Consider the following 26467-nt stretch of genomic DNA (forward strand, 5'->3'; position numbering starts at 1 on the left):
CTGCAGAAAGGGGAAGGGGAGGGGGAGAGGGAGAAAGAGAAAGGAGAAGAAGAGGGGTGGAGAAGCAGATGATCGCTTCTCCTGTGTGCCCTGACCGGGAATCGAACCTGGGACATCCACACGCCAGGCCAATGCTCTACCACTGAGCCAACCCTGCCAGGGTCTGTCATGGTATTTTAAAAATTTAATTATTTTATTTTTCAATTACAGTTTTATAGTAGTTTCACATAGTATTATATTAGTTTCAGCTGTACAACATAGTGATTAGACATTTATATGACTTATAGAGTGATCACCCCATAAATCTAGTTCCCGTCATAAATATTTCTGATCATGCTCTATCCACTTCTAGATTTTAAACTCCCTGAGGTCAAAACTTGGTGAACACACTCGATCTTTCATTCACCCACAAATATTTTTTGAGCAGCTGCCATGAATCAGGTACTGTTCTAGAACTGGGGAAATGTCCATGAAGAAAACCAACTGTATTCTCTCATTTCTTGGAGTCTACATTCTTTTTAACATATTTCCTATTTTTATATTAAGAAACATGCACATTTACAGAGGCAGGTCAGAGAGTGCACATTGATAACAGCAAGGCTGTCTTCTTTCTGTTCTTTGAATGCTTACATTTACCCACATAAATACTTTGCAGGGAGTCACAGGAGCCCTGGGAAGCTTGCGCTGTGCGAGGTGGATTCATCCAGGGCTGTACTTCAAAAGGTGGAGTCCCACCTGAGTGGAGCCAGTTGGTCCTGAAGTGTAGACCCCTGGTCTAACTCGGTTCAGCTCACCAGATTAAAGGCTGCTTGTCAGTTTGCGGCCACCCCACGTTCCCCTCCTCCTCCCTTGCTGCTGCTGGCCTTGTCACTGCCTTTCTGTTTGATAGCATATGTGAGGGATAATTCTTTGTTGCTCACTCAGGTAATAAATTTGGTTGCCAAGGAAGTTGAAGCTATCGGCTAAAACAAGGCTGTGAATTACTTACGGCCTTGCTGTTGTCTCCATTTATTATCGCCGATGATAAGTTGAGATGCTGAGGAGCCTTTGCTGATGCACTGGAAACAAAATCAATTTCAATGGACCCAGGCTAACTAAACGCATAAATCTTTAGTTGATGTCAATTAATTACACAATCTATCTAAAATCATTATTATGACTTTAAAAATATTGACAAAAGGTTTAACAATCGTTTTTCTTGAACTATTCATCAAAGAGGATTATGCTTCTTCTAACCTCAAGCCCTGCTGATACTGTCTGTCAACAAGACTCTGTGAAAAATGATGCTTATTATTTTAAACCTTTGGACCAATACTTCAGCAGCTAACAAGGTCACTGGCATTGTTTGTCCAATTTCAGCTGCATAGAATTTACTTATTCCAAGAATGTGATTGTCAACAGGTTAAATGACTTCAGATAATACACCAGGTATTATCTGGGTGAGAAATCCTTAAGCCAGCAAACTCTGTGAGTATACACCTGGAAAATTAGCATGCTCTTTCCCTTCTCAAATTCTAAATGTATCCACACCTGTAGGATTAAATTGTTCTTCTTTGATAACTATGGTTTTTGAGTCATTAATAGTCTTTTACATTGCTGTAAATTTAGCACCTAACATTGTGCCTACACATAATAGATGATTCATAAACAATTGATGAACAAATCTGGGGAAGCTGACTTTATTTATTTTTATTTTTTATTGAATTTATTGGGGTGACATTGGTTAATAAAATTATGTGGACTTCAGGTGTACAGCTCTATGATCCATCACCTGTGCATTGTATTGTGTTCACCACCCGAGTCAAGTCTCTTTTTATCCCCACTTACCGCCCTTCACCTTCTCCTACCGCCCCCACCCCCTTTCCCTTTTGTAACCCCTTTACTGTTGTCTTAGGTTTTTTTGCTTAATCCTTTCACCTTTTTCACCCAGCCCCCCAAACCCCACCCCCTCTAACATCTATCAGTCTGTTCTTTTTTTTTTTAAATTTTTTATTTATTCATTTTTAGAGAGGAGAGGGAGAGAGAGAGAGGAGAGACAGAGAGAGAGACAGGGGGGAGGAGCTGGAAGCATCAACTCCCATATGTGCCTTGACCAGGCAAGCCCAGGGTTTCGAATCGGCGACCTCAGCATTTCCAGGTCGACACTTTATCCACTGCGCCACCCCAGGTCAGGCCAGTGTGTTCTTTGTATCCATGAATCTGACTCTGTTTTGGTTGTTCGTTTGTTTTGTTCATTAGATCCCACAGGACACCTACTACATAAGGTTGTAGAAGCCTACATTTATTTATTTATTTATTCATTTAGATATTTATTCATTTTAGAGAGAGAGAGAGAGAGAGAAGGGGGAGAAGCAGGAAGCATCAACTCCCATATGTATACCTTGACCAGGCAGGCCCAGGGTTTTGAACTGGCGACCTTAGTGTTTCCAGGTGGACACTCTATCCTCTGCACCACCACAGGTCAGGCTAGAAGCCTACTTTAAAGAAATGAATACTATACTGGGCGATAGATAGATGTTATGACTGAAATACATTTAAAATCAGTATAGGCACAAAGGTGTGTGTGTGTACACGTACATGAGAATCCATGTCAACAGCTGGTTGTGGTGTGTGGAAGGGTAAGAAGCCAGGCCCACCTGCTTCTCCTCTCTCTTAATCCCCTCACCTAATCCAGAGGAGGAAGAGTGAAGCTGCCGTTTGGGACTGGTCCTATGTTCTATTTCTCCAGGGCTTGTGCCCTCCAAACTCAAATGCCTTGACTTTTTGCCTCCCCAGCCTGTTCTCCATCTTATGTCATCAGCTGCAGCACTACCGTGATCACAAGCATGTCACTGGCAGCAACCTAGTGACCCTGTTACAACTTCACTTAGATCAGGTCACAGCCTTCCGCATGACCGTCTTCATCACACTCAGAGTAAAAACCAAAGTTCTCCCTATATGTGGGTATGCCAGGTACACTCCTGTCTCAGCCCTTGTAACTGCTGTTCCCTGGGATATCATTTGCCTTCCTCCCTCATCTCTTCATCATCCATGCTACCAGTTGCTGAATGCTTTCTGTGCTCCAATAACTTGATTGCATTATCTTTAATGTCACAAAGATGCTGTTAAATAGTATAGTCTCCTTTTTATAACTGCTCACAAAAATTAGGGGATCAGGGAACATGTAGACACTCCAATACTTTCAGCCTTTTGTATAGTGCATTTTCACCAATGAAATAAAAGTTGGTTTTATATCTCATTTGCATAATCAAACAACTTTCTTTGACTTGTCCTTTGCTTTTCTGATGTTCTTGTTTAATACAAAAATCAAATGCTTCTTTTTTTTAATTGCTTTATATTTATTTTGAAATATCCCCTAATTTTTGTGAGCAGTATAAATGTGAACACCAAGGCTCAGATGAGGCCAATGACTTGCTCAAGGCTGCAAAATCAGTAACACAACAGAGCTGAATTCAAGACTGGAATTCAAGACTGACTTCAGAGCCCACACTTCTCCTGCCTGCTGCCTCAGAGAGGACCCTGAAACCCTGTCTTCAAATCAACACTTCTTCACTTGTCTGCCTAATCCTCTGAGTGCCCAAGACACCTGACACCCAATACTTTAGTGTCCTGATACTTCTCTTTCAGATATCCTAAGAATTCTGAAGGTATTGTATGTACCCCCAGCTGAACAGAATTCACAGCTTACAAATGAGAAAAATAGTTGACCTGCTCTGTCATGGGGCCAGGGGGTTGCCCTTGTGACATAAAACTGAACATGCAATGACGTTCATTTATGTGCAGTTCTATCTGGAGTTTTGATTAAAATTGAACTTACCCCACAGACATCCACCACAACTGAGTTTCACCTGCATTCTATCATCTAAATTCATCAATGATTTCTTTCCTTTTCCTGACTACTTTCATTCCTGGATGATGACAAGGGGAGGGAGGAGTAATTCAACAAGTTACAGTCAATGCAACACAGTGTGTAATTTGTGTGCTGTTTTGTGCAGTTGGTGATTTGAGGAAAAAAATGTTCTCTATAAGTACAAAAACTGTATTAAAGCAATAAGCAAAATACAGATAAATAAAAGGTTAAGTCGATAAAGGAATATATTAAGAATCTCTCCAACAAAGCTCTTGAGTGATGCTTTTTGTTCACAATGGGTTACCATGGCTCACAACCTGGCCATTCTTGTTTTAAACTGCATGGAAAGCAGGGACAACAAAACAGAGTAGGCCCTGGCCGGTTGGCTCAGCGGTAGAGCGTCGGCCTGGTGTGCGGGGGACCCGGGTTCGATTCCCGGCCAGGGCACACAGGAGAGGCGCCCATTTGCTTCTCCACCCCCCCTCCTTCCTCTCTGTCTCTCTCTTCCCCTCCTGCAGCCGGGGCTCCATTGGAGCAAGGATGGCCCGGGCACTGGGGATGGCTCCTTGGCCTCTGCCCCAGGCGCTGGAGTGGCTCTGGTCGCGGCAGAGCGACACCCCAGAGGGGCAGAGCATCGCCCCCTGGTGGGCAGAGCGTCGCCCCCTGGTGGTTGTGCCAGGTGGATCCCGGTTGGGCGCATGTGGGAGTCTGTCTGACTGTTTCTCCCCGTTTCCAGCTTCAGAAAAAAAAAAAAAAAGAAAACAGAGTAGAATGAACTACATCTGGCTCTCAGATCCTGTGAAATTCATCAGCATTTTTGGAACTCAGGACCGACTGCTGGACTTAGAACAGAGAAACATTCTCATGAGTGGCAGAGGAATGTGAGGGTGCACATGTCATGGCCCCATTCCCCCACTTGCTGCTCATCTCACTGGGTTGATGCTGTTGGCAATTTCTTTTGGGAGGGGGTCAGAAAATGATATGTATTGTAGTAGATGACATAACACTGGGTTATGAGTCAGGAAATCTGTGCTCTAATCCTGATGCCAGCCCTTTTTATCTGTAGGGTCCCGGATGAGTCTCTTATGGGTAATATTGTTTGCTGGGCATTATGATGAGACAATGCCTTAGAAACGGAAATGTGTATTCCTCTCACCTAAATAACCAGCAGGGAAAATTCCTTAGTTTATTTAAAATTAGAATACGTACACAACAGTTACTATTAAAATGATATAACCAGTATTTTTTATTATTTTTTAAATCGGAGATATATTGTTTTATTTCCAAGATTCATAACCTGGATAGAAAGCACGAGACAGAGGTGAAGCAGTGTGGTGTGTAAACACTGGGAGCTCTAGAGCAGGGGTCCCCAACCCCCGGGCCGCGGACCGGTACTGGTCCGTGGGCCATTTGCTACCGGTCCATAGAGAAAGAATAAATAACTTACATTATTTCCATTTTGTTTATATTTAAGTTTGAATGATGTTTTATTTTTTAAAAATGACCAGATTCCCTCTGTTATATCCATCTAAGACTCTTGATGCTTGTCTCGGTCACATGATACATTTATCCGTGCCACCCTAAAGGCCGGTCAGTGAAAATATTTTCTGACATTAAACCAGTCTGTGGCCCAAAAAAGGTTGGGGACCACTGCTCTAGAGTTGGACTGGCATGGGCGTGAATCTCCCTGATGACGCGGGGTGATCCCAGGCAATATGTGCCCTGCTATGAACACCCATTTCTTTAACCTAAATCTGTGGAAGGCCAACCACAAAGAGTTGGAGTGAGGATTATATGAACTGACAGGCTGAAGTTTCTTTATGCATCGCAGGGGCTCCATCAAAGTGTGTTTTCATGAACTGTGTGGGGTTTTGCAGTTCTACTGAACAAGTTGAACACTTTTCTGACTGTTTCCGTCACAAGAATACATGTGTTAGCTACTGCAGAGACCAAGGGAAAGAAATTTGCTGGGAAAAGACGAGAGGTCATTTTCTTAAAATCCAAACAGGAGTTAACTTGATTTATATGTGAAATAGGAGACAGTCTCTCCTTTGGAGGGGAGTTTTTATTTCAGAGAGTGGTCTTAGGGCAGGAAGCTATCCAGTGTCACCCTGTGGACCCTCCAAATGAGCTGCAGCCCCAGAAAACCAAGACATGCCCACAGTTCTTGATTTACTGCTCCCTGGGCGGAAGGAACTGATCTCAAATGTAGGATAAAAGTCAAGCTTTACCTCAGTCACCGAACCATCCTCATTGCTGGAAGGAAAGTTCACAGACCCCAGTTTCCCTGAGATGATTGATTCTAAAACAAACAAGTTTGGGGTAATTAAAAAGTTGAGTAGTATGTATTCATTTCTATTTGTTATATATATATATATTTATGTATATTATATTTGTGTGTATATATATTCTATTTATATTATATTTGTATATACAGTGTGTCCATCAAGTCATGGTGCACTTTTGACCGGTCACAGGAAAGCAACAAAAGACGATTGAAATGTGAAATCTGCACCAAATAAAAGGAAAACCCTCCCAGTTTCTGTAGGATGATGTGGCAGCATGTGCGCATGAGCAGATGATGACGTAACACCGTGTATACAGCGGAGCAGCCCACGGCCATGCCAGTCGAGATGTGGATGGTACAGAGGAAAGTTCAGTGTGTTCTGTGGCTCGCTAAATTCGAATCTGTGACCAAAGTGCAACGTGAATATCGACGCGTTTAGAACGAAGAGCCACCACATAGGAATAACATTACTGGGTGGGATAAGCAGTTGAAGGAAACGGCAGTTTGGTGGAGAAACCCTGTTCTGGTAGGCCATCAGTCAGTGATGAGTCTGTAGAGGCTATACGGGATAGCTACCTAAGGAGCCCTAAAAAATCTGTGCGTGAGCCCACATCAAACTGCACTGAATAGGTATGGAACTGGGAGAGTTTTCCTTTTATTTGGTGCAGATTTTACATCATCTTTTGTTGCTTTCCTGTGACCGGTCAAAAGTGCACCATGACTTTACGGACACACTGTAGATATATGTATACTCTATTTTTACTTGTGTGTGTGTGTGTGTGTATCTTATTTATTTGTGTGTGTATGTGTGTGTGTATGTGTGTGTGTATATATATATATATGTACACACACACACACACACCCTGTTTCATTTTACAAAGACTTTGAGGCAGCTCCTTGTAAATACAAAAGAATAAAGGGAAGAGTTAAGGGAATCTGAACAAAAAGGGGGAAAAGTAAAAGAAAATCAAGGATAAGATTAACTGCAAGAAATGCACTCCATACATGGGAATTTTTATTATCTGAATATTCGTTATCCGGGTCTCCACAGGTTTCATAGGGAAGCATAATCTGCATAATTCAAAAAAAAATTCCCTAGTGAGCAGATCAACTTTACATAAGGTCTCACTCTCACAGCCCATGCAGCTTGGCACCTGCCCTCTCTCCTGCTATTGCACTGAAGTCTTTGCCAGTGCCCTTGGGTGTGGGGTTGCCAGTAACCAAACAACAAGGAAATACAATGCAAATCAACTGTGTAGTTAAGGTATCTAGTTTTCAAAAGAGGCAGGATATAAAATAAAATGCAAATCAACTGTATAGCTGACTTGAATATCTTTCAAAAGAAGCAGAACATAAAATATAAAACATTAAGCTATCTTAAAATTCTATGAGAAAATTAAAACTAAAAAAATTCAATGTAATTAATTCTTCATTCTGAGGAATAGCACATGGTTGCGCAATTGGCTGAATACACTCACTTTCATAGTTGTTTGTTTTGTTTTTCAACTACAGATGATCTAAAATTATATTTTTGTCCTGTTTTAAAGTGGATTCCATTAGGCTGATTTTTTTCTAGTACAATTGTTTGTATATGATAAGAGCTTCCTGGATTAAAGTGGAGAGAAGTTTTGGATCACAGTTTTTCGGTGGCAAAAGCAAAAAGAAAACATGCTTAACTAGAAAACTCATAGGGGCTTAGTGTAAAACCAGAACCACCGAGGAGCACTGGGTGATAGCACTGGGCTCTATTGTTGGAAAAGATCTAAGACCATTGGTGCTAGTAAGATGTCTGAGAAGGTCAGAGACCAACCAGTCTTTCTAAGTTGCTCTGTGTTTGGCTTAACAGTGTGAGATGCTAAATGCCTAAACGGGGAGAGGCAGTCAGACTCCCGCATGCGCCCGACTGGGAACCACCCGGCATGCCCACCAGGGGCGATGCTCTGCCCCTCCGGGGCGTCGCTCTGCCGTGACCAGAGCCATTCTAGTGCCTGGGGCAGAGGCCAAGGAGCCATCCCCAGCACCCGGGCCATCTTTGCTCCAATGGAGCCTGGGCTGCGGGAGGGGAAGAGCGAGACAGAGAGGAAGGAGGGGGGGGTGGAGAAGCAAATGGGCGCTTCTCCTATGTGCCCTGGCCGGGAATCGAACCCGGGACCCCTGCACACCAGGCCGATGCTCTACCGCTGAGCCAACCGGCCAGGGCCACAAGTAGTGTTCTTAATGCTGTTCACAGTTGTTCCTGGCTCTCCATCTCGGCTGCAGAGGAAATGCTCCTTTCTCTGAGACCTAGGCTAGGATCCTTACAGTTGAAAGAACTGTGCAGCTATTTCTGATCACTGTGTTTTGAGCAGAAGAAACATGTGTCACCTCCAAGCAGAGTTTCCTTTCCCTTTGGCATGGTGACCACCAATGTTTCAGATGGTAACTGCTCTGTCAGCTAGGGTCCCTGACTAACTAAAATGAGTTGCCACCTTTAAGACACACCATGAGCATGTAGAATGAAATTTATGGTTTAAGCCACTGAGATTGGGGGAGGGGGTGTTTGTTTCTGTGACATAATATAGTCTTTTCTGACTGATACAAATACTGTCTTGCCAGTGATAGAAAACATAAAATAAATGAGTTGTACAGACACAAGTTGCATGTGCTGCTCCAATCTCTAAATAAAAATCCCAGCTAGAGACTATGACATACTGGGTAATTTGAGGAAAGATAGGCCCAGGAACAAGCCTGGATCTCTAATGCATGCTCGAGTCTTTTTTTTTCCCCCTTTTGTTTTGTGGCACAAAGATATGTGCAAATATATGTAGAGATTCCTACTTCTTGTTTATGTACTGGATAATTTTAATGCAGCGTGAGCATTAGAAAGGGGGATATTCCTATTACACTGGGCTTGACTGGAAAATTATCAACAAGTGGATAGGCAACTTTGAAAAATGTTTATTATTTTTGAAATTTATTTATTTCTTAGTGATTGCTTTTAGAGAGACAGAGAGAGCAAGGGAAAGAGAGAGGGGAGCATTCATCTGTTGTTCCACTTAACTGTGCATTCACTGGTTGCTTCCCATATGTGCTCTGACCCAGCATCGAACCACAGCCTCTGCATTTTGGGGTGATACTCTAACTAACTGAGCTGACCAGCCAGGCTGGGGAAAGTTTATTAGTCACAAAAGAGAATACAGAGTAGAGATTAAAAAAAAAAAGAGGGCCTGTTTTGGAGAAACTAGAGCTAATAAAAGTAAGAATGGCTGCAAAGAACGGACACTAGGAAACAAAAAGTAAAACCAAAGAGCAGGAAAAGGCGTGCATGAAAAAGAGCACGTACACGCTGGTCACAAGAGACTGGGGCAGAGAATGTCTGAAGCCGGAATCCACGGGTGAACGTCACTTCAAGTCAGAATTGAGAAAGAAATGTGAGCGTTCACTCATTTTGGAATTGAGGGGTGGACCTAGGACCAGAACCCTTGCAGGAGGATTTCCCAAGGGAGTGGAGGGAAACACATTCTGGCCGGGCCCAGGAGTGGCACTGTCATAGGGATTAGGCCTAGGATGAGAAGCCAACCCTAGAAAAAATGAAGAGTTCATCTTCTCATATTTTTTCTACTTCTGGTCTAGGAGAAATTCTAGGGATCAAATACTAAAACTAGTGGGCGCAAGAAAAATGATAAATCTCAGCTATTCGATTTCTAGCATTTAGCGAAGACACGCTTGTTCTGTTGTTCTAAAATGAGTTTCATCAGTGCCCAATAGTTCAGTTTCAGGCCAGATATTCTTCTTCTTCCTAAGGAAAAGTCCACTTGAGCCAGAGAATCACTATGGAGTTCATTTGAATCCCATGAACTACAGTTGACACTGAACAACACAGGTTTGAACTGTGCGTATCCACTTATATGCAAATTGTTCAATAAATGCCTGTGCTGTTTTTTATCTGCAGTTGGGATTACAAGGCTGTGAAGGGCCAATAGAATGCCTTAATCTGCACCATTTTATATAGAGGATTTGAGAATTTGTGTTTTTGGGTATCCGCAGGGGTCCTGAACTAATTACCCATGGACACCAAGGGACAACTTAAGTTTTGGGGGAGTCAAAGTTATACGTAGATTTTCCACTGCACAGGGGTCAGTATCCCTAATGTCCACATAGTTCAAGGGTCAACTGTATTTATTTCTTAAAGTTTTCCAAAGTTTTCTCTAGGTTTTAGATTTATAATATTGAGAAAGCTTTGGTTTGCAACAAGCAGAACTGTAACGTGACATGAGTGGCTATTCTTATTGCTATTGTCTTAGATGGACTGCCCTACTTTGTCTTTGCAAAAGAATCTCAGTGGTGCCTGAGCTGGAAGGAAAGTGGGTGAAAAAACTCACACAGGCTCTCCTCCTGCATCAGATAACAATAGTATTCTGTTGGTTCAGTGTGAACTATCAACATTTCAAGCTGCGTGACATTCCAGAGGCCAGAAATCTACCTGAGCACTAACCCGCCAAAGGATTTCTTCACTCAGGAGCTCTGAACAATGATTTGTTTACTTTCATTCTATCAGAGCCAGATGCTGGCTAAAGGTTTGGAATGAAACTGCCTGGATTCAAATCTTGCCCCCACGCTTAGATGATATGTGACCTTCAACAAGTTATTTGACCTCTCTGTGCCTGTTACCCTTTCTACAAGATAATGATAATAGTACCCTACAAGGTTTATTGTGCGGATTAAGTTTATTCCTGCAAGGTGTTCAGAAAAATGCCATTTAGTAAATACTCAGTAAACGTTAGTTACTCTTAGTACCTTATAATCTCTTCCATAGATTAGAAATAATAAAACCTCCTTTATATACCTTAGTTATATTAAAAGTTAAGATTAGAAAAATTTAATAAAATACTTTAAGAAGCATGACATAGTGCTCTAAAGTAAACTATTGAGTGATTCTATGACAACCTGAAAGTCAGAGTGATCATTTCAACCATCCCTAGAGGAAAGCTTCTGATTAGGAGCCAGAGGCTGGAACTGCTGAAAGCTAGAAATCAAGCAGTAGAAGCAATCTCAGCTGAAAAGCAAAGGAAGAAAACATGTCTGGTTCTACTGTCTCTTAAAAGCTTGACATACATGCCATTTAATTCTCACCAACACTTATGAGGTATGTATTTTGTTGACAACAAAACTCACACCCAGAAGAATAAGTTGCTCAAAGTCATAAAATTATAACTAGCAGAACCAAAATCTAAACTCAGATCTGTCCAAAGCCAAAGCATATCACACATCCTCCCACCCAGCTATAAAGTAGGCAGTACCCCATCCATGGAAAAAAATGGAACTATTTACGGTGTTAGTGTAACCTAAAAAAAGAGAGAGATGGCCAAATGATTAGGTAAGCATGCCAGAAAAAGAATAAATATGTGTTGCATGAATGAATAAGTGAATGAAGGGAAAGTACAGTAGGCCCTTAATTCTTAAGGACATTTTAAGTCCTCCACCAATACCCAAATACTAAAACTTCAGAGCAGTCTCCCCGCTCCTATGGCACTTCCTTGTTGTAGTTTCCTCCTTCCCTGAAGATTTTTACCCCCAGCTTACTGTAAGACCTCCCAAAATTACTCCTGCCAGCTTCTTGATGCCCAAAACCTCATAGATGATCCTCTAACATTCAGGCTTCTGTCTTCCTTGATTCTCTCCTACAAGCCATCTCAGGAACTTGCTTCCATGGTCAGACCCCAGCGCTCTCTCTCTCTCTTTTGATTGATTTGAGAGAGAGAGAGAGAGGAGAGAGCGAAACATTGACCTGTTGTTCCACTTATTCGTATATTCATTGGTTGATTCTTGTATGCGCCCTGATGGTGATTGAACCCACAACCTTTATATGTCCGTATTACACTAGACCAAATGAGCTACCCATCTGGGGCTACCTAGCTCTTAAAATATTACCAATATAGCCCTGGCCAGTTGGCTCAGTGGTAGAGTGTTGGCCTGGCGTGCAGGAGTCCCGGGTTCAATTCCCGACCAGGGAACACAGGAGAAGCGCCCATCTGCTTCTCCACCCCTCCCCCTTTCCTTCCACTCTGTGTCTCTCTTGCCCTCCCGCAGCCAAGGCTCCATTGGAGCAAAGTTGGCCGGGCGCTGAGGATGGCTCTATGGCCTCTGCCTCAGGTGCTAGAATGGCTCTGGTTGCAACAGAGCGATGCCCCAGATGGGCAGAGCATTGCCACCTGGTGGGTGTGCCGGGTGGATCCCGGTCGGGCGCATGCGGGAGTCTGTCTGACTGCCTCCCCGTTTCCAACTTAATACAAATAAAAATAAAAATAAAAATAAAATATATATATATATTACCAATATATAAAGCTTCCATGATTCCAATTTTAAGCATCCTACTCTGACCACCATCTTGTTTTTGTTGTTGTTTTGGTACGAGCTTTATTGAGATGTAATTCACATACCATAAAATTCACCATTTTAAATTGTACAATTCAATGGTTTTAGGATAGTCACATAATTGTACAATCACAACCATACCAACATTAGAATAATTTATTCACCCCTGCCCCTCAAAATCACACGTATTAGCTTTTACCACTTTTTCCAATCCTCCCCTTGCTCCCAGTCCTAGGTAACCATGAATCTACCTTCTGTCTCTCTATATTAGTTTATTCTGGATATTTCATATCATATAGTACATGGCCTATTGTGACTGGTTTCTTTCACTTAGCAAAATGTTATCAAGGTTCATCTAAATTATAGCATGTATCAAAACTCCCTTTTTATTGCCAAATATTCTATTTTATGGATATATTTTATTTATCCCTTCATCAGTTGATGGACATTATTTGGTTGTCTCTACTTTTTTTGTATGATAAATAATGCTGCAATAAACATTTGTATACAACTTTTTAAAGTGATGTATACTTTTATTTCTCTTACGTCTATACCTAGGAGTGGAATTGTTGGGTCATATGTTTAACATCTTGAGGAATTACCAGTTTGCCTTCCAAAGTCACTGCATCATTATAATTCCATCAGCTGTGAATGAGGGTTCTGATTTCTCTACATCCTCAATATTGGTTATTATGTGTCTCTTATTATAGTCATCCTGGTGGGATGAAATTATATCTCATTGTAGTTTGGCCTTGCATTTCCCCCTCCTCTTTTTTCAGTTCATTTGTTCTAATACTCGGACTCCAATGATATGTTCATCCCATAAAGCCCTACTATTCATTGGTCGTATGGCTCTTCCACTGCTTCTCATCCGTTTCATGTGCATACTTTCTTCCTTACCCACCTCTATGTCCATGGACTATCATTACAATTAGTTATTTGGAAAACCCTAAATTCTTTTGCTCCTCTCTCTCCTTCTCATACTCAATTGGAAAAACTCCCATCTTTGTTCAATCAAGTTCTCTACCTACTCTACACAGATGAAAGTAGCTGGTCTCAATTTAAATCCATGACCTTTAACCTCAGATCAGATCTAATGCTACCTACAAATTCTAAATTCATTAACTTGGCAATCCCAAGTCCATTGATTCTTCTAGTTCCCTGATCAATTTCATAGCTGTCACTCTCTTGAAACCTTCAACCCTTCATCATCATCCTCACACTGACTTTGCTTCCTATGTCACCACGAAAACAGATACACTCAAAAAACAACTCCTCAAACTCATACCACCATGTGGACCTCTGTATTTATATAACTTTATCATCCTTTCTGTTACTAGGGATAACCCGCAATGGTTCTGTTTGTGCACAGATCCCATCCTTTACCCCCTACTTAAGTGCACTATTCCAGCAATTGTCTCTTTTAGGCATTATTACATTTTCCCATTCTCTTGGATTATTTTTATCACTAAAAAAGGATTCTATTATTTCTCCTATCTTAAAAAACAAAACAACAATGAAAACCTTCCAATCTTACGTCTTTATTCAACTATAGTCTCTCGCAGGGGTCTTCAAACTTTTTATAAAAACTGCCCACTTTTGCAGTGCTGGTCAACCTGGTCCCTACCACACAACCAAACAGTGCTGCGATTGGCCCACCATGAAAGCTGGACTGCCCACTAGTGGGCGGTAGGGACCAGGTTGACCAGCACTGCAAAAGTGGGCAGTTTTTATAAAAAGTTTGACGACCCCTGCCAGGCTCATATATTCAATTGCTTGTAGTTGAACGTTTATTTGGCATCTCAAATTTTTTAAGGTTAAAACTAAATTCCTGGTGTTACTCTGAGCCATCTCTGTTATGGCAAATAGAGTCACTGCCTTCTAGTTTCTCAGACCAAAACTTTAAAGAAGTCTCTCTTGCACTATACATTGAATACATCAGCACAGCTTAAATTGTTACCATCAAAATACGTTCACGATCTGACTATGTGTCACTATCTACATCTACACGGCTACTCCACTGCTACTCTGACCTGCTACCATTTCCTGCCTGGATTTTCTTTTCTTCTTTTTTACCTGACTGGATTTCCTAGTGGCATCCTAACTGGTGCTCTCACTTCTGCCCATGTGCCCCTTCTAGGCACTCTACATTCCTACCCCTTAATGTATTATTTTATTCTTTCTTTTTAATTTTTTTCTAACTTTCTTGAGATATTAATATATCATTTTTTATCTTAGAACCATCAAATGGCTTCCCAAGCTCCTTAGAGTAAAAGCTCAAGTCCTCTTAATGACCTTCAAGTTCCCGCACAATCACACAACCTCCCCTCTGTGCCCCTTTTCTTCTGTCATCCTGCCTTGGGGTTACTCTCGCCACCCTGGCTTCCCTGAGACTCCCTGACCTGCCCAAGGACACGTCTACTGCACGGTCATTGAACCTGATGGATTTTTTCTATTTGTTTGGAACCCCTTCGCCCAGGTGGCCGCGTGGCTCCCTCCCTCTCCTCCTGCAGGTCTCCTGCATTAGTCATACGTTTAGCAAAGGCTGTTCTGAATTAAAAAAAAAAAAAATTGCTGGAGCAGGATCGAAGGGAAGTTGGAATAAAAAAGAGAATAAGAAAGAAAAAGTATATTTAAACTCTGAAGTTCTTCTAAGGCCAGGGTGTACTCATTTCATTTTTTGGTACGCCCTGTGGGATGAGGATGGTGATATATCACTTTTACAGATGAGATAACCCAGGCATGGAGGGATTAAGTCATAATCTCTAATAAATCGCTAGTAAATAGCAGAGCTATGTGCCCAATCAAAAATCTAACCTCAAAACCTATCCTTGTCCAGGGCATCACCGATCCCCAGCTTCCTGCTGGGTTGAGAGCAAGCTGGGAAAGCATGGCCATTACAAAATTCAAGTATTTACAGAAGGAAAGAAATAAATTTAGTTTTTTTTTAAGTTCTTCACTTTGATTCTACCCTAAAATGAAACTCTGTGTGCTCAGTTGAGGGTTAATAAAATTCCAGAGATTCCTGGCAATCTTTCAACTAATCATCTGGCATCATTTTTGCATGATAAAAATTCCATCAAGTGGCCCACTGCATACAGATGCTTGTCAGCAAATTTACTCCTTCCAGTTGCTACTAAGGAGACATAAACAGAAGATCCTGCCAGTGAAGGCAATGAAAGAAAAGCGATTTGTTAATGGCATTACTCAACAGAACATTTTCCAAAATTCCAGGCTGGGTGGCCCAAATATTTAGAAACCCATGCTCCGTAGACCTTCTTTTAAGATGAGTTGTAACCCTGGGCCTTGAGCAGCAGCCTGAGAAAGCTCAGGGTGTCTGGCTACCCCTGTACTTCTGCTGCCGAAACCCACCCCCACATCCATTATCTTTCAATTATCAGCTCGGCATTTCTTCCCCTGCTCTGGTTTATTCTTCTCCCCTGACCTCTGACTTATGTATTTGCTTTTCCCTGTCTGGAATCCTCGCTCAACTATCTTCAATCAGTCAAGAACTCTGCTGTAAGGAGGGAGATGGATGTGGGGGAGAAGCGATAACCAAGTGACTCACATGGAATTGTTTGCAGCCTGCCTCCTGGCCAGCCTTTCTCCACTTATTTTATGGTTGATGGGTTATTCATTAAATGACCCTGAACCATCAGTGAGAGGCTGGTTTCTATTGAGGTTGGCTTTCTATAAATATTAAATCAGCTCAATAAAAGAGCTAATTTAAAATGTCTTTCCAAATCTGGTTTCTACTTCCTGCAGCTGAAGCTTGGAAATAAAATAATAGTCAGGCTATCAGTACTCTAAGTCCTATTAATTGCCGTCCATATAACTATGACTTTCAATTGGGAGTGTTTCCCAGGTGCAAAGTAGTCTAAAGTTGATCAATTCAATCCAAATAACAGTCCTGGGCGGTCAATTAATATAAAACATATTTTACAAAAGAGGAATGTGAGAAAACTTGCTCCAAAGTCCACTCTAAAATATGGGGAGGAACTGGAATTCAGATTCAGTTTAATTCCGAAGTCTATAGACAACAAAGCTCGACTGCTGGCAGCGTCCAATGGAAATGTTTGTTTTATTGGTTTAGAAATAAACTGATGTATTGAGCACCTACTGTGTGCTGAGCTCAGAAGATACAAGGGTTTTTATTCCCTTGCAATCTAGTTGGAAATGAAAGGCCTGTGAAAAAGAAAGATAACTACAGTGCAAGGTAGCATATCTAAGTGTCAAACATGAATTAGAAACAGGAAATGCTGTCTGTGTTCAGACCAGACAGGAACCACTGTGGCCAGACAGGACCCCAGGTCTTCGGGAGGAAAGGGGTACTGACCTGAACATGAACAGATTTGGCGGCTCTCAGGCCAGTTGTTATAAGGGCTCTTGAATTTTGTAAAAGTTGAGCCAGAGAGTAAAACTTTTTCATGGTCCTCAAGGAGGAAATTGAAGCAAGGACAATGAAGTATGTGTCATATTAAGGGCCAATTTCTCCTTTTAGAAAAAATGCTAATCTGTCATGAGCTGTGTGTTCATGGCACAGACTGTCAAACAATTCTTAATGTCTAGACATTATTTATTTATGTGAAATTCAAATTTAACTTAAGATCCAGTATTTTCAATTTGCTAAATCTGGCAACCCTACTCTCACCACCATATCCCATTCAGGACTGCCCATCTTGAATGGTTTTATTGATTTTGACAAAAAGAACCTTTGGAAGGGAAGGAGACAGTTTAACTTAGCAGGCTGGGAGCTTGATTTGGCCATTGCAGTGAGAAGGGGGGGAACCCTTCACCTGAATCACACTTACAAGAGACTTTACACACACATTCAGCCCAATCAGACTTGTGGACTTCCAACCACCATGCTTTTGCTCAGTGCCAGGAATGCCCTTCTTCCCATTCCTCACCATTTGTTTGGTAAATTCATTTATTATGTATTTATTTAGCTGATTCATTCATTGAGTTGGTCAATATTTGTTGAGCCCCCATTGTGTGCCAGGGAGTATATTAGGAGCTGAACACCTATACTTCCCTTGCTGTTCAAGCAACTATACACATGATAATAGCTAATTGTTTTTAGGGCTTGCCATGAGCTAGGCACTGTATTAAATGTTTTATATCTATTAAGTCATTTCATCTTCACATAACACGATGATGTAGTTATTGTTATCATTCACATTTGACTAAGGAGGACATTGAGACATCATGATGTATACAAGAACAAACTAACAAACAAAAAACCCTACTTGTTTCCAGTTATAAGCTAATTAATATTGGAGGCAGGATCTGAATCTAGCGGTTTCCAGAGCCTGCACAGTGTCTTAATATAGTTAACTATATTAACTACCTCCTTTTTGAAACCCTCCCCTCCTGACTTTCCCTTTCCCCAACTTAGCCATTTCTCTCTCCAGGCTCATGTATCACTGTGAACTTAAGTCAACTTCATTAACAAATGTGGTTACTGCTTAATAGATTCTTTGCTCATACGTCTGTCTCTTTAATCAGGCTGTGGCTACTCCAGGGCAGTAACAACACCTTATTTATTTTAGTATCCCAGTACATAGCACAGTAGGTGGCATTAAAACAAGTGTCCTATGGGCCCTGGCCCGTTGGCTCAGTGGTAGAGCGTTGGCCTGGCGTGCAGAAGTCCCGGGTTTGATTCCCGGCCAGGGCACACAGGAGAAGCGCCCATCTGCTTCTCCACCCCTCCCCCTCTCCTTCCTCTCTGTCTCTCTCTTCCCCTCCCGCAGCCAAGGCTCCATTGGAGCAAAGATGGCCCGGGCGCTGGGGATGGCTCCTTGGCTTCTGCCCCAGGTGCTAGAGTGGCTCTGGTCGCAACAGAGCGACGTCCCGGAGGGGCAGAGCATTGCCCCCTGGTGGGCGTGCCGGGTGGATCCCGGTCAGGCGCATGCGGGAGTCTGTTTGACTGTCTCTCCCCATTTCCAGCTTCAGGAAAATACAAAAAAAAAACCCCCAAAAAACCAAGTGTCCTATGCATATTGTTTGGTTAATTTCTTGCCAGTTGTGGGAAGTTAGCATATTACATGTGTCAGTCAGAGTTGATCAGGAAAACAGAAATTGCCCTTAAGTATTTAAAACAGAGGGAATATAACATAGGGAACTGATTATATAGGTAGTGGATGAACTCTCAAGTCACAGCAAAAAGCCATGACCACCCAGGCGTCTGTCCGGTGCAGCCATGGCTGGCAGGATCTAGTGTCACGGAGAAGACACAACCACTGTCGTAGACACTCTCTGAGATCAAGAGATGAGAGAAATGCCCTGGCTCTGCCTTCCTCCCACCCTCTAATCACCCATCTCATATTGGCCAAACCCCACCAGAAGCCAGTTGCCAAGGCGACCTGCACGGGCTACCCTCTTTGGGAAGAAGCCAGGACTGGCTTTATGGCCATGAAGACCCAGGACAACAGCAGAGCACCCTTTTGAGATTATGCTTCTCTTGTGATCATTATGAGAAACTGCAGTTTAACAATGCTGAACATCCCTGCAATACCAGATAGCAGTGACGAGTGCTTGCCCCTTGGTGTCTCATCATCGTCTAAGGTCCATGAGAACATCACTCTTCTGCTAACCTATGTCTTCAAATAAGTCTGACTTCAATCGGCTTGGGCTACATCTTTATGTTTCAATTGACAATGACAACAATAAACATTATTGAGCCTCTGTTTTGCATCAGACATTGTGCTAGGTCCTGGGGACAAAGAGCTTGAAAGGTGAGAGGCCCTGAATGTCAAGGGATTCTCAGTCAACAGGAAACAGACTTCACCTGCCTCATTGTAAGTGACCACAGTAAGCACATATGTTCGAACTTGGGAGTTCCAATGAGGGTCACACCCATGCCAATAGCCTGGAAATGCAGGAAATACTATTGTTTCATGCTGGTTTATTCTGTAAAATCTATGCACAGTGGATTACAGTGGCAACAGATAAAGACAAATAAGGGAGACAGAATAAGCCCTACAGCTCCACCCAGCTCTGTAGTCCTGGGACTCTGTTCTCTACACACACACCAGAGGCCACTGTGCACAGCGCTTATTGCGTGCCACACGCGGGACCAGCTCTTTCTTTGCATAATCTCGTTTATTGGACCTCTGGGTCTTTGAATTTCACCCCATGGACACTTTAACCTTAAAGTAACAATTTTACAGGTTGAAAATAATGCAAGGTTTTCCTGGTTCTGCCCAGGGTCATAGAGGTAAACAGCTGCAGAGCAGGCATGGAAACCCAGTCTCCAGACTCCCATCTCTGCTCTAAGACACTACCCCAGATGCAGGAGTGTGTTCGGCAGTTACAAAAACAAAGCTTAGTGAAAGCAAGACTCCCTTAATTTCCGTTAGTTGACAGCTTCCCAGACTGTGTGCAAATTCTTTTTTTTTTTAATTAAGTGCATGTAATATGTGCTTACGTTTCACATTCAATCAGCTGATTGAGTCGAGAAGAGAGGGTGGTGGTTTTCTATGCTCCTCGCTTTGTTTTTTTAAATAGGAAACCTTTACAGGATGTGTTGCTTTTAGACATTCTGTACCAGTTGTGAGCTCATTCTCGGCTTTTTCACAACAGTCTTCTCTAAGATGATGCCCAGAGACTCTTTGCCTCCACTTTTGCCCACAGTCATCTATCTCCTGAGCTACTGGAGCAGTCTGCCCCTTGGGGACAGGTGGGAATAGCCTGGAAACAGGCATTAGAGTGATGAGAACAATGGTTTCTGACTTCAGTGACATCTGTCTTTGGGTTCTCTGGGAAATCACTAAACCTCTCTTAGGTTTTTTTAAGTGTCCATTTCAATCTAACTCTGATTCTGCTTGTTATAGACATTTTTGCCACCTCTCTGACCTTAATATACATGCCCTCCAGTAAGCACAGTATAGTAAAGTCAATTATTACCAGGTGTCCATAGAAAAATGAAAAAAAAAAAAAGAGAGCTCATCAAGAACTGCTACATAAGGGAAAAAAAAATCTTGGCTCTGACTCTTCCTGTGTGTTGGAAGAGAACCACAGCAGGTTCTCATATACATATATATAATATTGGATTTAAAAAAAAAATCTTGTTTGAAAAAGTTATTTCTTGCAAGGCAAATGGGAAAGCATTTAGGAGCAAATGATAACTGTTTCTGCTGTCCTTCCGTGCTTAACTGAGAGTAAACCCACTGGCACAGGTGGGGTTTCCTTAGGATTCGAACCTGTGTGCAGTTCTGTTATCCTTAGTAGATTTAGCTGCTTTTTCTATTTTCTCAGTAGACATTGAATCTGACATTCTACATGAGTAATAATTATTATTTTAAAATCCATATATATATATATATTGGATTTTATTTATTCATTTTTAAAAAGAGAGGAGAGAAAGAGAGGGGGGGGGGAGAGGAGCAGGAAGCATCAACTTCTATATATGCCTTGATCAGGCAAGCCCGGGGTATCGAACCAGTGACCTCAGTGTTCCAGGTTGGTACTTTATCCACTGCACCACCACAGGTCAGGCAGCAGGCTCTCAAATGGGAGGAAATTATTTCATTCTCAGTGGGAAAGGAGACTGAAGCATTTACACTTTTCAGCAACTTACTGTAAAAGAAAAAAAGGCTTCAGAGAGCAAGCTGGCAGAGAGAGGTGGGATTGGTTCCAATGGTCATCATCACTGGCCTCCCTGGAAAGGAATTATTTATTTGATGGCCTTGCTCATGGCTTTCAGGATTTCTTTGCAAAGAAGTGGGAGGTAATTATCTTCTAGACATTTTCCAAGCGCTAGCAGAATTGGGTGGCTGGCCAAGGGCTGTGTGGTCACAACACACTGTCATTTAGTACTCGCTTACTAGGTGCTGCACTGAACACTTTGGGGCACCTGCATTTAATCCCTAAGCCATCCCCATTAGGAAAATACAATTATAGCTTATAGATGCAGAAGCTCAGATTATGATGGTTTTTCAAATCTTTTTCCCATCATAGCATCTCCTTGAAGCCTGAGAGGAGCACCTTTAGACACAGGTGTGTTTACAATGGGGAGAAAGCCCAGGGATGGACAGGGTTGATTATCTTGCTGGGGTTAAGAGAGTGGCTGAGCTGAGATTCTAACAGAGACTGTAACTTACAAGAACCGTGCTATTAACCACGACTTTTTACTGTGGTGTACAAATTATTTGCATGGTGTTCTGAAATTCTCACAAACTTCTCCACAGAATGAATTTTCTAATATTTGTCTTCATTGGAAGAGTAGATATAGCTGAGTCCTTCCATGATGCTGGTGTTAGGACGTGGCCAAACCCTCACTTTATTGGGTACCAATCAGAGAGTTAAGGTCACCATTTGACTAATGTTTTAATGGAAATGTTGTCATCTCATTGGCTACATTGTAGAAAGATTCTATTCTATGTACTCTCTGAGTGAGAGGATGTTGGAGGTCAAAATTGCAAAACCAAGTAAACAGCATATTTATTACTATATGTTTGACTAATGAACAACGCGGGGGTCAGGGTCACCAACTCCCATGCCATCAAAAATCCACATACAACTTTGACTCCCCTAAACCTTAACCCAGTCTTCTCTAAGAATCTGCAGGAGATTGGTCCCAGGACCCCCTGGGGATATCCAAATCCACAGATGCTCAAGTCCTTTATATAAAATGTTAAAGAACAATGCACACAGTCTTGTTCTTTCTCACAGATTGAATGTGTTGGGGGTCAGTCCAGTGCATCCATGGACTCCCAACCATAAATTGAAATTAGTACTTAAAAATTGGAAGTCACTGTTTTAGGATAACTTATTGTTCCACAGGGAAATCTGGGAAAGCAAATATCTTCCTTGGCAATTTTCCTCTTTATGCATCTGAGTCCACAGAGGAATTGGTCAGGAGGATATTCCTCCAAAGACCAGCTGGTCAGTGTCCACCTCCCCTGTGTGACTATCCCTGTCTATGGATGCAGACACAGAAGACGAGAAGGGCTTTGTATCCAGTGTCCCTTGTTAATCTGGTCCGCTCTGCTCCACGTTCTGTTTCTCCAAAGCTTATACGGGTGTGAGAATTAAAGGTCTTGTGTGCTCTGTCCCTCTACCCGAAGACAAAACGTTTCTCTGGGGTTTTCTCATCCAGGATATAGTTTTGATCTTGTGCTGATTTCTCACTCATGTAGAATGTCAGATTCAATGTCTACTGAGACAAGAGAAAAAGCAGCTAAATCTACTAAGGACGACAGACCGCACACAGGTTCCAATCCTAAGGAAACCCCACCCGTGTCAGTGGGTTTACTCTCAGTTAAGCACGGAAGGACAGCAGAGACAGTTATCATTTGCCTAAATGCTTTCCCATTTGCCTTGCAAGAAATGACTTTTTCAAATAAGATCTTTTTTTAATGTTAAAAATTAGAATCTCTGAAGTAAAAAAGTGAGTATCAGATCTCTACATGTCACTCACTGCTCACCTCAAAAGAACTGATGAGGGCCCCAACAAAGGGGAAATCCTGTCAAATGTTTCCAGGAACAAAGTTAGTACATAACAAGCCCAAGTAGACCATACCATTCAATGTGTGAGAAAATTCTATTGTATTGCTAAAGCTGAGAAAAATTGTTCCAAATCACACGACTGCAGTCAATGTCCAGATCTAGAGTAAAATAAATAAGCTGTAGCCTAGCCTGTGATGGCACAGTGGATAAAGCACTGACCTGGGATTCTGAGGTCACCAGTTCAAAACCCTGGACTTGCCCGGTCAAGGCACATATGACCAGCAATCAATAAACAACTGGAGTGAAGCAACTATGAGTTGATACTTCTCGCTTCACTCTCCCGCCTACCTCTGTAAAACCAGTAAATAAAATCTTAAAAAAAACCCCAAAAACCTAAGTTTTAGGGTTCTTGCCACAACCAAGAGATTCAGAAGAATGAAAATTATGTAAACTTCACCCCCCCCTTCAAATGAGACAGAGAAGTTATTATTTTTTAAAATCTTCACGGCCTGACCTGTGGTGGCGCAGTGGGATAAAGCGTCGACCTGGAACACTGAGGTTGCCGGTTTGAAACCTTGGGCTTGCCTGGTCAAGGCACATATGGGAGTTGATGCTTCCTGCTCCTCCCCCTTCTCTCTCTCTCTCTGTCTCTTTCTCTCACTCCTCTCTCTCTAAAAAAATCAATAAATAAAATAATTTTAAAAAAAATTAAAAAAAAATAAAATCTTCACTGGGCTGGAAGAAAAGCAAAAAGAAGAGCAAGAAAGTAAGTCATCGGTCAGGGTGGCTAATGGAAAGTCCAGACCCTGGGGGCAGAGGTGATGGAAACCCCCAGGAGGGTTGGAGAATCTCAGAGCAGGAGGACTGTGTCTCCACTCCCCCTCAAGGATCCCACAGCAGGTAGTCTCACAGAGAGCCCTGTGCCAACAGGACGGGCAATGGCCCCGGGGTAGGTCAAGCTGGAGACCATCTGACATAGACCCACCACCTCCACCCCCACGTGCTGCAGCATCAGAGCAGCGAGGAAGAGCAGCAGACATTCCCACAGCTTCCTTCACCCTTCCCCTACACGACCAGCCGGGTGTCTGGCTCAAGGAAAGCCAGTGGACTGGGAAGTCTCTGCCCTAAATGTGTGGGGATCTGGAAGCCAACGGGCAGGGTTTCCAATGGATATCAGCAGTGGGTGGCAGTGAGGACGGTCGCCAAAGGCCAAAGCCAGCTCAGAAGAGGCCTCCTTACAAGGAGCTCACAGTTGCCCACTCCTTAAACGTTACGATTGTACATAAGAATGTCAGGAACTGACACCATCCTTAGGAAGATGGTTTAAAAAAAGGGGGGGGAGGAGTAGGAGAAGAATCTTAAATTGGCTAAAAATTTACTCAAGAAGGACTAGGTTCGGCCCTGGCCGGTTGGCTCAGCGGTAGAGCGTTGGCCTGGCGTGCGGGGGACCCGGGTTCGATTCCCGGCCAGGGCACATAGGAGAAGTGCCCATTTGCTTCTCCACCCCCACTCCCCCCTCCTTCCTCTCTGTCTCTCTCTTCCCCTCCTGCAGCCAAGGCTCCATTGGAGCAAAGATGGCCCGGGCGCTGGGGATGGCTCTGTGGCCTCTGCCTCAGGCGCTAGAGTGGCTCTGGTCGCAACATGGCGACGCCCAGGATGGGCAGAGCATCGCCCCCTGGTGGGCAGAGCATCGCCCCCTGGTGGGCAGAGCATCGCCCCCTGGTGGGCGTGCTGGGTGGATCCCGGTCGGGCGCATGCGGGAGTCTGTCTGACTGTCTCTCCCCATTTCCAGCTTCAGAAAAATACAAAAAAAAAAAAAAAAAAAAGGACTAGGTTCCCTGAGACTGGAGTCAGATCCTGACACAGCTCTTGTCCTGGTTGCTAGAGCTTTCAGAGAGAACCCACTGGTCTTGATTAACCAGCGAAGGGAATCAGGGTTCCTGCAGTGCCCAGATCAGAAGCAATGCCCTTGTTGACTCCTAGGTGGAGAAGGCTGGCAGGCAGCTCTCCTCATACCCACCAGGGAGTTGGAGTTGGTATCTGCCGTGCAATAGTATAAGTAGATACATGTACATATAATATATATTTACACATATGTATGTATGTATGTGTGTGTGTGTGTATGAATGTATATAAACCCTTTCTTCTTCTGTCCTCCTAGGGCTACAACCGAGTTCTGGAGAAGAAAAGGCCCCCAAAGCAGGCTGTCATGCTGAAGACCAAATTCCTTAGCAGAAGAACTGAGAAGATTAAGGGTGTATGGAGGGGTTGGGGTGGGGGGCGGGGTGCATGTCCTGGTGGCTTGAAGTCACATGGAGAAAGGTTCTTTAAATGATAACAAATGCTTTAAAAAAAATACTGAGTTTTAAACCAGAAGTAATTAAATTTGTTTAAAAGATTGAGTTTTCCATTGCCAAGTAGGAATTGGGGGTCACAAGTTCACTTAATTCCATTATAGAGAAATGAAATTACTTTAGCTCACTTGACATTTGTGACAATAAACATTTACTCTGTCAACACATTTCAGTGTAAATTCACTGTTAACTATTTCAGTTCTATCTCAAACCTCAGAATGAGAGGCTTAAAGCCCTTCTAAGGAAGTTTTAATCCTCAGCGCAGGAACTTGAAGGAACTCTTGAGGAGCTGTAGCAGCGGCCACTGCGGTCTGCAGCCCTGTATCCACTGCACCCTTCCTTCCTTGTGTCCGTGGTGACTACATCTCCAGGGTGAGCCTCCGCCAGTCTGGCCCCTGACAATTCCCGGACCAGAGGGGTTGGTTACCGGCAAGCCAGCCAGCACGAAGGACAGGTCTCTTCTGTCTGGATGTGAACACTGAAACACGGAGCTGGCCTCAGTTTGAAATTGACACTGTATAAAGACCGCTGGCGAGTTACTGAATCACACAGACACTGAAACCATTGCTCTGAACTTCCCAGTGCTGAGTCTATCGGTCTCTTTATTGTGCTCTGTGCTACCGAGCCCCCCCGAAATGTTGCGATTGGAGAAGAGGACTTTCTCAGCTCCTAAATCTCACCGTATGAGTAAGGTAGGGCCTCTCAGTAGTTACTTCATACTTTGGTACCTTTATTCTACAAGAATATTCAAAGAAAGAAAAATAGAGCCTGTGCAGTGAAAAACCCGGAGTATCCTTATTCCCCATATCTCACATTTATCTTCCCTCCACCCTGGGGCGCCATTCTCTAGTGACTTCTGCACAATGGGTCTACCTTTCTTTTCCTTCCCTCCCTGTTTCTCCTTCCTTAAAGAGAAAGGGAAAAAACAAAGAAGAGGAGGAGGAGAGGGAAGAAAGAGAAGGCAGGCAGGCAGGCAGGCGGGCTTCTGCGATTCCTCCCTGCTTCTGATCAGGTGGATGGAACATTCTTTACTAGCTCTTACATAAAACTAGGAATGTGTGCTCCCATTGTTCAGGGATATTGGGTGACTCCAAGAGAACAATCCATTCCACAAATTCCACTGACAACTCATGACCCGGTGATGCAAGCAGTGGAACACGATGCACACCG

At 42.9% G+C, this 26467-nt stretch overlaps 1 protein-coding gene and 1 non-coding gene across 4 annotated transcripts in view; one reads left to right on the forward strand and one right to left on the reverse strand.

The window, feature by feature from the left end:
• The window catches only part of SHROOM3 (shroom family member 3), a 323146-nt gene that overhangs the window by 221729 nt on the left and 74950 nt on the right, over nucleotides 1–26467 (reverse strand). The window lies entirely within an intron of this gene.
• On the forward strand, nucleotides 24781–24909 carry LOC136307203 (small nucleolar RNA SNORA3/SNORA45 family). Its single transcript, XR_010725872.1, has one exon. It is a non-coding gene; the product is annotated as a small nucleolar RNA SNORA3/SNORA45 family (small nucleolar RNA).

Source organism: Saccopteryx bilineata, chromosome 5 (assembly GCF_036850765.1).
Source record: "Saccopteryx bilineata isolate mSacBil1 chromosome 5, mSacBil1_pri_phased_curated, whole genome shotgun sequence".
Classification (NCBI taxonomy): domain Eukaryota; kingdom Metazoa; phylum Chordata; class Mammalia; order Chiroptera; family Emballonuridae; genus Saccopteryx; species Saccopteryx bilineata.